We start from the raw sequence: 16,819 nt of genomic DNA, 5'->3' as shown, positions 1-16,819 counted from the left end.
TTGTACTGCATTAACCATGTGGCTGCAGTCTTTTGAGGGTTTCAGTGATATGCTATGATGTGCATCTTTGAACTATTCATACATGGCAAAGTAACTGAAATGGTTAGTCATGCCTAAAAAGCTTTTTGTTTACAATATCAGACCAAATATGCATTGTCAAAGATATCTCTTCTGTAGTGGACAACTTTATTTTAAAAGTTTCCACAATACCCTCATTTTTTGTCTAGCCAACATCTGAGAGTTATAGTGCATCTATACTCAGGACACAAAGTTGAATTTCACACTAAGTAGGTGTCACTTATTCTACTTAGGCCACACAGTTTTTGTGAATTTAAATGAACTACTGACAAGTTAACTCCTACAAACACTGATGAAATAAATTTTTCATCAGAGTAACCATGGCCAAAAGAACATTTGGAAATGATATGTGAAATGAAACCTTTAAAAGCATGTTTTGCAATGACATTGTCACACATGTAATGGGTAGTCAATAACTACAAATACAATAAAAATAAAAATGGCAAGAAATTACTTTTAACCTTGGTAAATCAATAATAATAATACAGCACATGTGGTTTTAAGTTATAGTGCTGAGTTGAGCTGAATTGGAGATTTGAAGGGCATCCAATTCAGCAAAATTTTCTAATGATTAAAATTTCTCTACTTGTTAATTTTTCGAAATGTGGTTCAGCTATCCTCACTTTACCCTAACTGCTATGTACTAGAAATGTAGGACACCAGACACTGTGGGACTATGAACATAACAGGTTTTAATTATACTTTATTGCACAGATCTTATTGTAAATATCTGTTATTTTTTTCCTCCAAGTAGTTCATAATTTCCACCCCTTTAAAATAGGTAGATACATAATATACTTTTTATTCCATAGATCCATAGTGAGATCCCTATAAATGTAAAACATCTTGTAAAAACAAAAATACATATTGTCAAAAGAAGATACACAATAATGCTTTTTTACGCAGATCCTAAATGAACTAGTTCTTTTCTTCATTAATTATAATTGCTTCTGCAGTTAAACATTTTGTCTAAGGAGGTTATATCATTGTTAAACAGCAATTTCCTTTCAGTATCAGCAGTATCAGTTTTTTGTCACATTTGAATGGTAATGTACCAATAATCACTTTATTATGTCCTCTTTGTTGGTGTGTGCTCACCTGAGATAGGTATTCATTGGATTTCAGTGTACCGTGTATTGATATCTAGAAATTGTGGGTGTTACAACACAACACTTGACCAAATTACAGATATGTGTTGTAGTTACTTGTTTCGAGATTTTCACAGCCTTTGAAAGCAGAATATTTGTAAATATAATTTGGCAAACAAAGCCAACTGTCACACATAGGAGTTGGAGGGTAATGAAAATATTTCAGTTTTGAATCATTCAGAGTACCTGTGACTTTCCCACCTACATCTACATCTACATGTACATGGTTACTCTGCAATTCACACTAAAGTGCCTGGCAGAGGGTTCATTGAACCATTTTCATACCACTTCTCTACCATTCCACTCTCGAATGGCATGATCTTAAATAGTGGAATATGATTGGGATTAACACTATGCCCACTCCGCCAACTGTCACTTCATTGATTTTCTTTTAGTCTTCCCTGTTCATGAATAATGAAACATTTCCTTTGTCTGGCCTTATAATATTATTATAATAATGTTCTTCAAAGTAAAAATAAACTTTTCTTCTCTTTTATGTTTTTGTAACATTTTTGATGTTCATATAATTATGTCTTGCTGTTCAGTTGGTAAGTGTAAAATATTTAATCTGTGCCTCTAATTTCACTTGGACATTTCTCCAGAGTTTTCCTCTTATCAGTGGTATTACTGTTACTTGACTCATATTCTCAGAAAGAAGTTGTTATATGTCACTCATTGCCTCCCTGTTAACAGACTTGTGGTGTGTTGAAAGTTATTCTTTTGTGTTTGTCTCATTGTGGTATTTTGTATTTGTGGAGTGTGTATTAGTGGAATAGATTACAACTTTAGCTCATGTTCAGTGATAAAGTGTTTTATCTGATTACAAAGTAGTGAAGTAACCTGTTAATTTAAATATAATAGCAGCTAAGAAAAATTCCATTATTATGTTATACAGTCTTATTGCTTAATGTACCCCACATGCATGATTATTTACATGAGTTGTAGTGCAATCTGTGATTCACAACATAACACCATTAGAATATGCAAATGTGATATATCAGTGTGGTGAAAGTAGCATAAATTTGTTTGTTAAACAAAATTTTGTTGAGTGATGAGCACTTATTTTTTATTGTTCATGCAAAAGTGAAATGAAAAAGAATGGAACAAAATTTTGTTATTGTCCAGTGTAACATTTAAAAACAGGCAGATAATCTAATTTTCAAATTCTTATGCATATATTCTAAATGTATTTAATTGGTAAATGATGAAAGCAAGTAGCAAAATTCAGTTCTGTGCCATCATCAGCAATATATACTGTTATTTTTAACACTTCAGTCATTTTGTTTATAAAAGGCTTTTGCAGCTGAAATATAGCTAACAGTAGCAATGTTTGCACGTCCTTTTTATTAAGGGACTGTTAGTTTTACAGTATATTGTTGCTGTTTTGGAGTGAAATATGTGTACTGGTACGTAAGTACTTGTGGTATCCCAAGATGTTTATTGCCTGACAGTGAATGTTTTTTTGGAATAAAATCTGCTGTTGTGATTTTCTTCTCTGAAATAAGGGGGTTTACTATAATTTCTACAGTGTCTATAACAAATTTCTTTTGATTCTCTTGTTCGCTAATTTCTGTTCAGGAAGGCAGTTTTATCCTATCACAGCTAATACTTTCAGCTTATTACACTAGTGTCAAATTGGGAAGATAATCTTCTGAAGATTTTCTTTCATTGTTCCAGAATTGTTAATCCATACATTCAGAATTGTATTGGTGATTTTGTGAAGCATGGCATGATCTAACATTTTTATATAACACTGGACATTACTTTTTAAGGAATACTATTCCAGTGCATGCTGTGATGTTAAAGATTACCAGTGAGGTATTTTTTCACACTGTGCATTACCTGATTTTCTAAGATTCTGTACAACTGCATGCCAAAAATGCAGTCAACAATTGACTTTGTGCTTCTCAAAGATGTAAGCATTTGTTCCTGCACATGTGTGACTGTGTTCAATTAATTATTATTACTTGTATGCTTGTGAGAGTTGTGATCTGACTTCTTATCCATTGTAAAATGCAATTACTTAGTCTAAATTGTTGTTTGATCTATATTATATAATTGTGTTATGCAGACTATGCAGTGGTTGGACACACTGGTTTGACCTAATATTAATTATATCACTTCTTGATGTGCTATTTGTATGTTGATGTAGAGTTTATCATCTCTGCAAAAGGCATTCTAGGTCAGACAGAGGTCATTCCATTATTTGATAAATTAAGCAGGAAAAAATTGTTGGTTGTGATGCTCTCTGTAAGTTATTAAAATATTCTGATGTCTGTCTGATTTCTTAATGATAACTGATACAAATGGTCATATGTTCCTTGTGCCAGATTCATGAAACACATTTTAATTTGTTAATACTCAAGATATTGTTTTAATTTTATGACCATGATTTTTTAGAAACCTTCAAAGTTTAGAATAATTCTAAAATGATTATGAAACAGAGGATGTTTGGAAAAGAAAAGAGTTCAATTTTGATGTCCAGTCCTCTGTTACATTTTCACATAGTTTTGGCAGTGAATATATGCACAGCTTTGAAGATAACTGTTTCAGTATGTAAAATAAGGGAAAAGCAACCACTCACCCATAGTGGGCCGATGTGTATACCATACAAACAGATAACAGAAGACATTGTTTTTCTCCTTCTTCTCAAGAAATACATACATTCACACACAAAGCAGCACAGATACCTTCACCTTTCCCTTGTTTTACATACTGCTCCATCCAGGAGTTTCCATTTTGGTTACACAGTAAGATAACCATTTCATTAGATCTGAGAAATGAGATTTAAGTTTACATATAGCTTGCACTATTTTTTGAATGTGATATTGTTACATTATACACGTTTTTACATTTTAATAAAGCATTGTCTGTAAGCAAGTATACTAGTTATTCATCCAGTAAAGACTGTCAAGTGTTTTTGTGAAAACACTAGTACTGAAAAAAAACCTGTGTTACAAAATACTCAAAATATTTAACAGATGCATTGGCTATTTTGTCACATTGTTGTATGAAAGTGTATGGACATGTTGTTATTCTGTCAGTGTCAAAAAATAAATGAATTATTATTTCAAAGAAAACAACAGGATCTTTCAGATTATTTACTTATTGTATGTCTTAAAACAATAGGTAATTAATGTGCTGACAGTGCCTTCAGTGAGATACAGCTGTAGATGGTTGGAAAAAAGAGAGAGAACTCATGGCACAGTGTGCATAGTCTGGTTTCAAGAACTGTCAAAATACTTAGATTATCACTCAAGTATGAAATAACGGGTAGAAAGAGGGGATAATGAATTGAGAAATGTCGAAATGTAAGAGACTTGAGAAAATAAGAAGGGGGGAGGGAGGGGGGGGGGGGAGAGAGAGAGAGTGAGTTTTCTTGTTGCTGTCAAGTCATTAGGATTAGCCTAGGCAAGAAAACGGCTATTGTTTGTTGTAAGGAACTATGTTACTTTCCATTTACAATGATATATGAAAAACAGAAGTGAGGTTATTTGGCTAAAGGTTTGAATTATAAAGATTTTCTCCTAAATCATTGTGCCATTTTTCACAACAGATGAAAGAAATGAAATAACTTCATTTCCAATAAATAAAAGTGATGTGGAAAATTGTTAACATTTTTATCTAGATAACAAACAAATAATAAAAAACAAAGTGAAGGACAAACGGTGATGGGGGAAGCAAAAGAGAGAAAATGATATGGCTTTTGACATACTTGTAAAATCTCTCTTATGTTTACATGCAGTCCAAAAATTTAGAAAAAAGATTTCCAACAAGAAAAATTAGGTGTGTGTGTGTGTGTGTGTGTGTGTGTGTGTGTGTGTGTGTGTGTGTGTGTGTGCACACATTCGGTTGTCCGATCACATCACATCAGTCTTTGCTATGCTTCAGTAGTGCCAATGTGACTGGATGGCTGACGTGATTTTTATATGCTCTGTTTCCTTCCTCAGTTTCTTAGCCACTGAGGTCCTCTCATAACAACATTGCATAACCCCAATACAAGATCTGATACAGCCAGCATTTTGACTTTTCCTATGCGTAACACTAAATCTTCCTCCATTTTGCTATGAGACTGGAATAAATTACCCAGTAATCTGTCTTGTCCAAAACCACGCTGCGTTCAAGAGACGTTTACAGCTTTACCCATTGTTATCAGCATAGTGGACATCTCAGTTGGGATATGCTGTCTTCCCTCTGTCCAACAACAAACTAATATTACTTTAACCTAGTAAATTATTTGTGCTTTCCTCAAGCTTTCTTTTTTCCATCCCATGTTGCTAACCTTACTCAGTTATTTCTCACTCTTCTCCATACAATTCAGCTTCTCCAGATGTACTGTAGCCTGACATTGTTATTATTATTTAGTGCTCATGTATTATGCAGATGATAATATCAACTCAACAAACATGTCCAGCCAGATGTGAGAGGACCTGAAGTCTCTAATTATTTTTTGTTTTTCTGGTAAAATAAATGCATAAACCAATGTGAAGATTGAGAAATTACAGGTTGTGCCACAGGAAGCAACTGATACTTGTAGATATTTAACATATCTTACTTGATGTGTTAACCACCAATAACTTGCCAGGTTTTGCTAGAACACTTTTCAAAAATTCAATACATGATCAGTTATGACATTATCATAATTGAAATGAATTAAAATACAAACCAATTTCCACATTTAAGCATAGTTGCTTCTATGTCATTATCATTAGGTGAGAAGGAAATATGTTGTGAAGTTAAAATAAACTTATAAATTTTAGCCACTAAATTTTATACTGTTAAATGTTCAACAGATTATGGAGACAGATGATGATGAACAGGGTTTATGTGTTAACATTCATCTTGTATGCAATGAAAAACCACTTTAAAAACCTGAAACTGCTGAATGTTGACTTGTTTAAATACTGTGGCAGTTTTATGTTACGTGAAACATTTTTAGCACAGCACTGACAATAGCTCAAGACATTAATTTTTTGGGTGAATCTATAAGGGGCAGTCAAATGAAAATGAGACAGGTGAGAAAAAAGTGAGTAAACTCTTTATTATTTCAAAATTAATCACCATAACTCTTAAGACATCTCATTATGAGACAAGACGGTCAGTTCCTTCATGGAAAAACGTTTGTGATTGTGTGTGGAACCAGGATTGTACTTAGGATTAGATTAGATTCAGTTCAGTTTTAGTTCCATAGACCAAAAATTGGGATGATTCTTGTGGGCGTGGAAAAAGTATATAAAAAAAAAAAAATGAAATATTTGAATATAATACTTACTATTCTGGTCAATTGTCAGGAGTTGTCAAAATAGGTAATTACATTACCATAAATTGGAACTGCTAATGTTTACAGAATTAATATGTTGTCAAAATGAAGCACTGTTATGCAGCTTTAATAAATTTATCATACATAAAATAATTAATCTTGACTGTTGTGACCACGTGCTGTCAAAACTGAAATATAACAGACATTTTTACTTAAGCTGGTCTAACAGTCCCTGTTAAGATATTCATCTATAGAGTAGAAGGAGTTGCCTATCAAAAAGTCTTTCAAACTTATTTATTTATTTAGATTTTTTCACATGGAGTCATCAATATGGTGGCTTTTGCAAACATCATGTACAGTTATAAACATAAAATACATTTAGATCTTAGCCTTGCAATTAGTAATTAAACAGTAAATTGATGCTTGTCAAAATACATTACATCTTACACATATTAATATAACCAATTATTTTTTTATACATCATTTTACAGCTCTTAAACTTAACCATTTAAAATTCATTGAGTGAATTCACACACTTTCCCATTAAGAATGCTTTTAGTGTTGATTTGAATGGCTTTTTATTACTGTTTTTCATGGACTCTGGCAGTTAATTATATCACATCAGTCCATTAGTATATGGGCTCTGGTCTGTCATTTTTGATCTTGCTCTCTGTCGATATTAATTCTCTTTGGACCTGGTGTTGTGGTCATGTATATCACTACATTGAATTACTTCAGTTTTCTTTGAGACAAAAAAATAATTAATTTATAAATATACAAAGAGTATATGGTGAAGTACTTGTGTTGTCGGAAAACATCGCAGCCTAGTCCATGTATAATCCTTAAACCTCTTCTTTGTAGCAATAGTACTCTGTTAAGGTGAATGTCTGCAGCACAACCCCCATTCTTCTACACAGTAGCTAAGATGGGGATAGATTGTCCCATAATACACAGTTTTAAGCATGTGGATGGGCACCATTTCAGACAGTTGGCTAAGAAGATACAGCCCATTGCTGACTTTTTTACATACAGCTGTAATGTGGCTAATCCCCCGGAGATTTGAGTCCAGATGGACCCCTAGAAATTTACACTTGTTTGCTTCCTCTGCCACTACACTGCTTACCTCATTTATGCATGAGTGGTGTGAGCTGCCAGTTGTAAATATTAGCATCTGAGACTTATTTACATTGACCTTTAATCCTTGTGCACGAAAATATGAACTTAATTATAGTATCCCATTACTTGCTGAGAATTTCAGTTCCTCACAATGCTTACCGTGAAATAAAACTAAGGTGTCGCCAGCATAATTTACAATGTGCAAGTTAATGGGGTGCACAACATTATATATGCTAAAAAGAGGAAAGATCCAAGAATTGAACTTGAGGGTCTCCTGTGGCAGTGCTTCACTTGTGGATTTATAGGTTAAGATCTTATTGTCAATTTGATGTGTAAGGTTGGTACACTGTTTCAGATTCACCAGATAGGTGGCTAGAAGTTTCATTGATGTATCACTGATATATGCCCGCAGTTTTTTTTTTTTTTTTTTTAAAAAAAAGAAAGAAAGAAAGGCAGCTCATGGTTTACTGAGTCAAAAGTTTTGCTCATGTCAAGGAATATTCTGGCTGTGTGCATACCCCATTCTATATTGCTATATACTTCATGGTCATGCTTAGGTCTTCCCTAAACCCATGCTGCGATTCGGTAAGCATTTTGTGTCTTGAGAAAAATGTTTTGAGCTGTGATTGGATAACTATTTCAAATATTTTACTGAAGGTAGGGCAGTGTGGTGTATAATTTGAAACTACTTCTTTACTTCCCTTCTTATGGATTGGCCGACTGACACTTAAAATTTTGAGGCATTTGGGTATAAGTTTTCATTAATACTACAGTTGATAAGATAGGTAAGGGGTTTAGTTATTTCATTGGCACATTTATTTAACACCACACTTGAGATACCATCCCATCCAGATGAGTGCTTGTTTTTTTAGCTTTTGCATCGTGTTAAATATTTCCTGTTGATTCACCTCCATAAATTTGAGCTCTGTACCATCCGTGATATCATTTGGTGTGCCAGCCTGTAGATCTCTAATAGGGGGTGGTTGGTCAAAAGGAGAGATAAAATGCTTATTGAATAAATTACATACTTCATTTGGATCTTTTACTAGATGCACCTTGTGTCTAGTGCTAACTGGTTCACTCTGTCCCTTGCTGTGGCTTTACGATGTTTATTGATTAGTCTCCATGATGCCTTACTTATGTTGCCTGAAGGCTCTATTGCATCATTCTACATGTTTCCTCAGGTGTAAGAGATCTGTCTTAAAATTTTTTTGACTTGATTGTACTTTTCCTTAAATATATGTAGCTTTGTTTCCTTGTATAAACAGTCAAGATCAATATATATTCTGCCTTAACTTAATCTGCCTAGGTGTAAGTTTCAACCTAGTATTACTTTCAAGACAGGAGTTGGTTCATGCCCTGTTTTTTTTGAGTGGGCAGCAGCAGTCAAAATGCTTCAGCACTGTCCTATAAAATTTTTCCCATTTGTTTTCTGACCCGTTAGTTTGGTAAATGGTGTCAGATTTCTCCTCTCCTAACTTAGTTTTGAAGGCGCTGAAGTTGGTGCAGGATCCGCTTCTTCTCAATTAACTTAGTTGCTGTTGGTACAGCAAACCTTAAATATTCTAACACTTGACAATAGCGATCTGAGTAAAGATAATCAACACTTTGAAAGTTAACACTGTCTTTTACATTTTTGTTGACTATTACATAATCTATCTTGCTGGAGCTTGACTCTGTCACTCTAGTGTCAGATATTTGTGAGATTATATGCATTTAATATATCTATTATTTTCAAATAGGTTATACGACAGGAGTTTGCATCGATATTTGTCTCCAACTATGTTAAGGTCAGTGGGGCCTGTTTGTCTAATTGCCCTGTTAAGTCTATCAAGATAGCATAACACATCTGTATTTGATGGGCAGTACATACCAATAATGTTATGTTTAACTAACCTGCGGTTTAAACCATGCTTTATCTGAATGCAAGTTTTTAATGGTTACTGGCAATTTTTTGAAAATGTATGTTCCTGAATATTGGACCCCTTTTTGGACCAAGTTAAGTAATTTTAGGTTTTTATGTGGATTGTTCTTATTCCTAGTATTGATACTATGTATGGAGCTATTGGTTGGAAACAGAGATATATTACTTGCAACAATTTTCATTAGGGAATAAATATACTGAGAAGTAGTAGTTAGAATACAAAGTTCCTTGAAATGGTTTCTACATGATGTTCTTGAATTTACACAACAAATGATTCTTATGACACACTTCTGCTGACTAAAAACTTTTTCTCGGTTTGATGAGTTACCCCAGAATATGATACATATGATGTAATGTATAGGAAGATGTATGAGACAGGTGAAATACCCTCAGACTTCAAGAAGAATATAATAATTCCAATCCCAAAGAAAGCAGGTGTTCACAGATGTGAAAATTACCGAACTATGAGTTTAATAAGTCACTGCTGCAAAATACTAGTGCGAATTCTTTACAGACGAATGGAAAAACTGGTAGAAGCCGACCTCGGGGAAGATCAGTTTGGATTCCGCAGAAATGTTGGAACACATGAGGCAATACTGACCTTACGACGATCTATCTTAGAAAATAGATTAAGGAAAGGCAAACCTACGTTTCTAGCATTTGTAGACTTAGAGAAAGCTTTCAACAATAATGACTGGAATACTCTCTTTCAAATTCTAAAGATGGCAGGAGTAAAATACAGGGAGCGAAAGGCTATTTACAATTTGTACAGAAACCAGATGGCAGTTATAAGAGTCGAGGGGCATGAAAGGGAAGCAGCAGTTGGGAAGGGAGTGAGACAGGGTTGTAGCCTCTCCCCGATGTTATTCAATCTGTATATTGAGCAAGCAGTAAAGGAAACAAAAGAAAAATTCGGAGTAGGTATTAAAATCCATGGAGAAGAAATAAAAATGTTGAGGTTCGCCGATGACATTGTAATTCTGTCAGAGACAGCAAAGGACTTGGAAGAGCAGTTGAGCAGAATGGACAGTGTCTTGAAAGGAGGATATAAGATGAACATCAACAAAAGCAAAACGAGGATAATGGAATGTAGTCAATTTAAGTCGGGTGATGCTGAGGGAATTAGATTAGGAAATGAGACACTTAAAGTAGTAAAGGAGTTTTGCTATTTGGGGAGCAAAATAACTGATGATGGTCGAAGTAGAGAGGATATAAAATGTAGACTGGCAATGGCAAGGAAAGCGTTTCTGAAGAAGAGAAATCTGTTAACATCGAGTATAGATTTAAGTGTCAGGAAGTCGTTTCTGAAAGTATTTGTATGGAGTGTAGCCATGTGTGGAAGTGAAACATGGAAGATAAATAGTTAGGACAAGAAGATAATAGAAGATTTTGAAATGTGGTGCTACAGAAGAATGCTGAAGACTAGATGGGTAGATCATGTAACTAATGAGGAGGTATTGAATAGAATTGGGGAGGAGTTTTTGGCACAACTTGAAGGGACCGGTTGGTAGGACATGTTCTGAGGCATCAAGGGATCACAAATTTAGCATTGGAGGGTAAAAATCGTAGAGGGAGACCAAGAGATGAATACACTAAGCAGATTCAGAACGATGTAGGCTGCAGTAAGTACTGGGAGATGAAGAAGCTTGCACAGGATAGAGTAGCATGGAGAGCTGCGTCAAACCAGTCTCAGGACTGAAGACAACAACAACAACAACAACAACAACAACAACATGATGTAATAGAATGAAAGTAAGCGAAGTATGCCAGTGAAAATTTGATTAGCAGCAAATTCTAAGTCTGTACTTGACTTACTGCTTATTGCAATATTTGTATCATCTGCAAACAAAACAAACTTAGCATCCGGCAATGTAACAGATGAGATGTAATTCAATGTACTCAAGGAAAAACAACGGACCCAAGATGGATCTTTGAGGAACACTACATGTAATTAATTCCCAGTCAGATGAAGACTGACTGCTTATTGCACAGGTATTTCACAACAACACCCTTTGTTCTCTGTTTGTTAAATAAGACTCGTACCATTTCACAGCATTGCCAGTGACACTACAATATTCTAATTTACTTTAGAGAATGCTGTGGTTCACACAATCAAAGGCTTTGGACAGGTCACAGAAAATGCCAGTAGCCTCTAATTTATTATCTAATGAATTAAGTACATTCTCACTATAAGTGTAAATAGCTTTCTCTCTATCAAAACCCTTAAGAAACCCAAACTGTGACTAAGACAATATATTATTTACAGCCAGATGCTTAAGGAGGTGTTTGAACACAACCTTTTCAAATATATTTGAGAAAGCCGGCAAAAGTGAAATTGGTCAATGGTTTGATGGTATCTCTCTATCCCCCTTCTTGTAAAGAGGCTTAACTTCAGCATATTTTAGCCGGTCTGGAAGTGTTCTGCTGATAAGAGATTGATTACACAAATAACTTAAGATAGAACTCAACTCACATGAGCACTATTTGATTAACGATGTTGATATGTTATCATACCCACTGGAATATTTAGATTTTAAGGATTTTATGGTGGATGCTACTTCTTTGGGAGACGTGGGTGTCACTCTCATTTTACTGAAATTATTTTTAAAGACTGGTCGCAGATACTACATTGCTATGTTCACGCAACCTGATAACCCCAAGCTGTTAGTAACAGAAATGATGCACTTGTTTAAGAGGTTTGCAACACTAAATTCATTTGTTACCAAAGTCTCATTTATTTTTAGAGCTGTCTGCCCCTCTTCTTTTTTGGTCCCAACTGTGTCTGTCTTCACTATATCCCATATAGTTTTTATTTTGTTGCCTGGTGTAATTATCTTTTCCTCATAATAAAGCTGCTTTCATTTCTGGCTTACTTGCTTCAGTATTTTGTAGTATACTTTGTGATGCATTACAATGCTAACATCAGAGCTGTTCCTCAGTAGTAGAGTGAGTCTCCTTTTTGTCCCACATGATGCCTTTATTTCTTGTGTAATCTATGGTTTATTTTTTTTTCTGTGTGATTTGAGTTACCTTTAGGAGAAAACGATTTTCAAAAGTGGAAGTAACTTAATTAATAAGTGCTTTGTATTTTCCATTTGAGTCAGAAATATTGTAAACATATATCCAGTTCATGTCGCTGAGCAATTTCCTGAATTTCTCAATTTTTGACTGATTTATTACCTTCCTGTACTCAGATTTAAAAGACTTTTTATCCTGACAAGTTTCAGCATTTAACACAAGATGCTGCATGTCCTGATCAGATAGCCCATATATGATTGGTTTTGTGATATGACTTTTTTCCCTAGATTAGTCTACAAAAATATTATTGTTAGCAGTCTCAGAGCATTTGCATATCCTAGTTGCGAAGTTCACAGTAGGAACTAAATCGAATGATAGTGTTACTGATTGCAGTAATTGTTCACTGTCAGAGCTTTTCAATAAATCCACATTAAAATCAGCAGCAACCACTATTTCCTTGTGTTTTACTGTGAGATGGGACAACAGAGATTCCAGATTTTTTATGAAGAGGTTAAAATTTCATGAAGGTGAACCTGTGTATACTTACTATTATAAAGGACTTGTTATGAAATTTTACTTCTGTTGCACATGCTTCTAAGTGCTGCTCTGAGCAAAATTTATTAATATCAATATTCTTGAAATCAAAACAGTTGCTGCCAAATGTGGCAACTCCTCCTTTCTCCATATTTTCTCTACAGAAGTAAGAAGCTAACTTGAATCCTGTAACATTTAACATATCTATACCAGCGTTCACATGATGTTCAGAGAGGCAGACTATATCAACCAATTTACTCAACCCTAATTCTTCAACACAAATAAGCAATTCATTAAGCTTACTGCTTAGTCCTCAGATATTCTGATGCAAAAAGAACTGATTTTTTGCACTGGCTGAATTACGACTGGCTGAACCTAATTTTCCTGTCAGCTTTTGAGTATCTCTACTTTCAATCAGAAGTTATCTGCATGAACTGTGTACCTTAAAATTTGCTTTCTGGGTGCATGTTTTATCAATGTGAAAGTCATTTTCAACCTGTCTCTGAACGTCTTTTGTTTCTGCCCTCCATAAAAAAATCGTTGATCTATCACTTGTAACCACTGGTACTTTACCACTTGTGACAGTGCCTCCACCCTTAAGTTATTTGCTAATAGCCCAGACAATTTTCCCTTCCCTTTCCTGCAAAGGCCATGCCTAGTATAGTTCCACCCGCTGATAGAGTCAACACCCCATACCCGCTGATAGAGTCAACACCCCATACCTGATCCAAGCAGTCGTTCCACCTCTAAATTAACTCTCATAACAGAAGAGTTTAAATGAGGCTGGTCATGATGCCTCAGAACAGACACAAGCCCAACACCAGTATGTCTCGTTGCTGAAGCTATCTTTACCAGGTCATTCTCAATTGAACAATTAGAGTTCCTGTCTGTGCTGTTGCCTGCTCCACCCACTATTACCATGGTGTCTTCCTTTGTGAAGTCTTTGCAGACTTGCACTCGGTTTAAAAAAATTTGTGACCTGGTAACCTGACCCTAGTTCATCCTGCAACAGTTGGCCAACATGTCTACCACGTGAACTACCTAACAACAAAACTTACTTCTTCTTCACAACTTTTTCTGACCTCTTACTTTTCAAACACTTTTTTTGTTTGTCCTGTCTGCTCCTCCATTTACTTGTGGCTCATCGGTTTCCAACTGTGACAACAGATCAAACCTGTTTCCCACATTCACAACAACACTGTCTGAGGAAGTCCTATTCCTATTTGTTCTATAATCTGTTGTCACTTTCCACCTCTCTTTTCCCTTCTCCTTCCTCAACCTTTCCAGATCTTGTTTTGATTTACATATTTCTGCCTGAAGCACAGCAATCTTCTCCTCTTGTTCCATTATCTTCCTTCCTATCTCTACAGCAAATACTACATAACCAACAAGCCTTGTTTATTTCCCTAATTCCCTCGCCACTACAGTCACCCACATGAAAGAAACTGCAATAACCCTCACACCACACCCCAGAACTAACAATCCTATAGCAAGTCATACACTTCTCACTTATGGCAAACAAATTTTAGCTTTAGTCTAAGTTAAACAAGAATAACTTCATAAACTACTTAATTAATATATTACATTTCTTGGAAAGTTTAGGCCTAAAGTTTGGATACTAATTCAAAACTTCCAGATAAACAAAAATGATTTAACTTGTATTGTTTACATGATGAAACACAAAGTAAACAGAGAACTGAGCCCACACTATGTAAACTTTTCACTTATTTTGGAACTTCTCACTTTGACTGCTTACTAGAGAATCAAATGGATAGTGTGTAAGAATACACTAACAACACAAACTTTACTTTATTGAAATAATCACGTAACTTACAATATACAATAATGTAAACAAATCCTAGTCCAAAATTCACCACTATGAAATGTTTTCTTTTTCCAGAAAATACACAAAAAATGTGAAACCTATAATTGATAGCTTACAATATACATTAATTTACCTATTTATGATGTAATGTTGCCTTAATTAATTGTTATTATGCAATTAAAGACTTATCTCTATGAGAGCTCTGAATATACACCACTTATCAACCAAAGATGCTATGTAACATCATCATCATCATCATCATCATCAGAAGCAAAACATAGGTCACAAATGTCTTTCTTCAGGACTCCAAAAATATGGAAATTATGGGGAGATATCGGGGTTTTATGCAGGATGTGTAAGGGCTTCTCAGTGAAACTTTTGCAGTGTAATCGAAACAACCATGGCAACATGTGTGCTAAGGTTGTTTTGACTACGCTTTAGAAATTTTGTTGGGAGGCCCTTACACATCCTCCACACAGTCCCGATTTCTCCTCATGTGATTTCCATATTTTTGGAGCTCTGAAGAAAGACATTTGAGGCCATCAATTTGTTTAGGGTGTAGATGTACACACCTAGATGCAATCGTTTTTCTGTAGGCAACTGCAAACATTTTTCCATAAGAGCATCGACTATCTTGTCACATAGTGTTATAAACATGTGTATACGTATGGCAATTACTTCCGTAATAGTAAACAGTTTACTAACTTTTTCTCCATCTGTCTCATTTACATTTGACTATCTCTTATACATCCAAAGTTACCTGAGTTAACAAACCATATGTTAACTGTATGCTACTAGTAGGGTACATAATTATGTAAACTCTGTATTTTCCCAATGGGGTTTGTGACCCTTAGATGGAAAAAATGAAAGCTTAGAATCATTTTGAGGCACTCTCAAGTATCAAAATCCAGTATTTGTTTGTTTGAAACAGTGATAATTCAAGGACACTCTGTAGCAACAACTGTTCATGTAGAAATTTAATTTTGTTACATTAGCTGTGACTCAGTTTCACACTAGCATGTCTACTTATTTATTTCAGCTCGAGACATATCAGCACTTGTGCTGTGACTGCCAGGCAGCGCATTCATTTACTTGTTTTCTTTTCTTGTAATATATCTTGTGAAATAAACTCAGTCTTAAAACAGAGCTTTCAGATTCACAGGTTATGCAACTTATTTAGCAAACAGCAACAGTTGCAAATGGGAGGCTGAGCAACAACAAACAGAAGTGTTGAGTTAAATAGCAATGCAGTTAGTGCACCATTTCATCCACAACAGCTCATTGTAAGCTGACTTTGGTCCATTTAATTTTCATTTCAAACAACAGAAAACCCAGGATAGAATGTAAAATATTATGAAAAGGAGGTGCTGAGTCACAGATAGACACAACAAAAAGGCTGTCACAAAATGAGCTTTCACCCAACAAGGCCTTTGTTGAGAGGTTTGTGAAAAGTGGGACTCCTACCTACAATAATTCTTATCATATACAGGATGGCACCCGATAAGTCACCTGACTGAATTTTGATCCTATAAGTATACTGTTGAGGCAATAACTTTCAAGTTCTGCACTCAACTTCGTGCAGTTCATGGAAATTATGCCAGATGTCGCTTGCGTTGTGAGTCTGCCATTTCAGTTTGCTGCAATGGTGGACAAAGGATGGTTGACCGTTGCATAAAAGACAAAGACTGTGTTACTTTTTGTGGTGACAAACAGCATTACTATGACACAGAGAAGGTTTTGTGCTTATTTTGGCACACTGTGGGCTCCCAGCCCACAGACAGTATGCAGATTACATAAAAAATTTGAGGCTACTGGATCTATTTTGGAGTGTCAGCGGCCACAGGCATATACCATATGTTCGCTGCAAAACCTTGAAGTAGTTCGAGTGGCTTTGACTCATAGTCTGAATAATCAAC

This window comes from Schistocerca cancellata, chromosome 3 (assembly GCF_023864275.1).
Source record: "Schistocerca cancellata isolate TAMUIC-IGC-003103 chromosome 3, iqSchCanc2.1, whole genome shotgun sequence".
In the NCBI taxonomy this organism is placed as follows: Eukaryota; Metazoa; Arthropoda; class Insecta; order Orthoptera; family Acrididae; genus Schistocerca; species Schistocerca cancellata.
Note: the sequence above shows the minus strand (reverse complement) of the source record.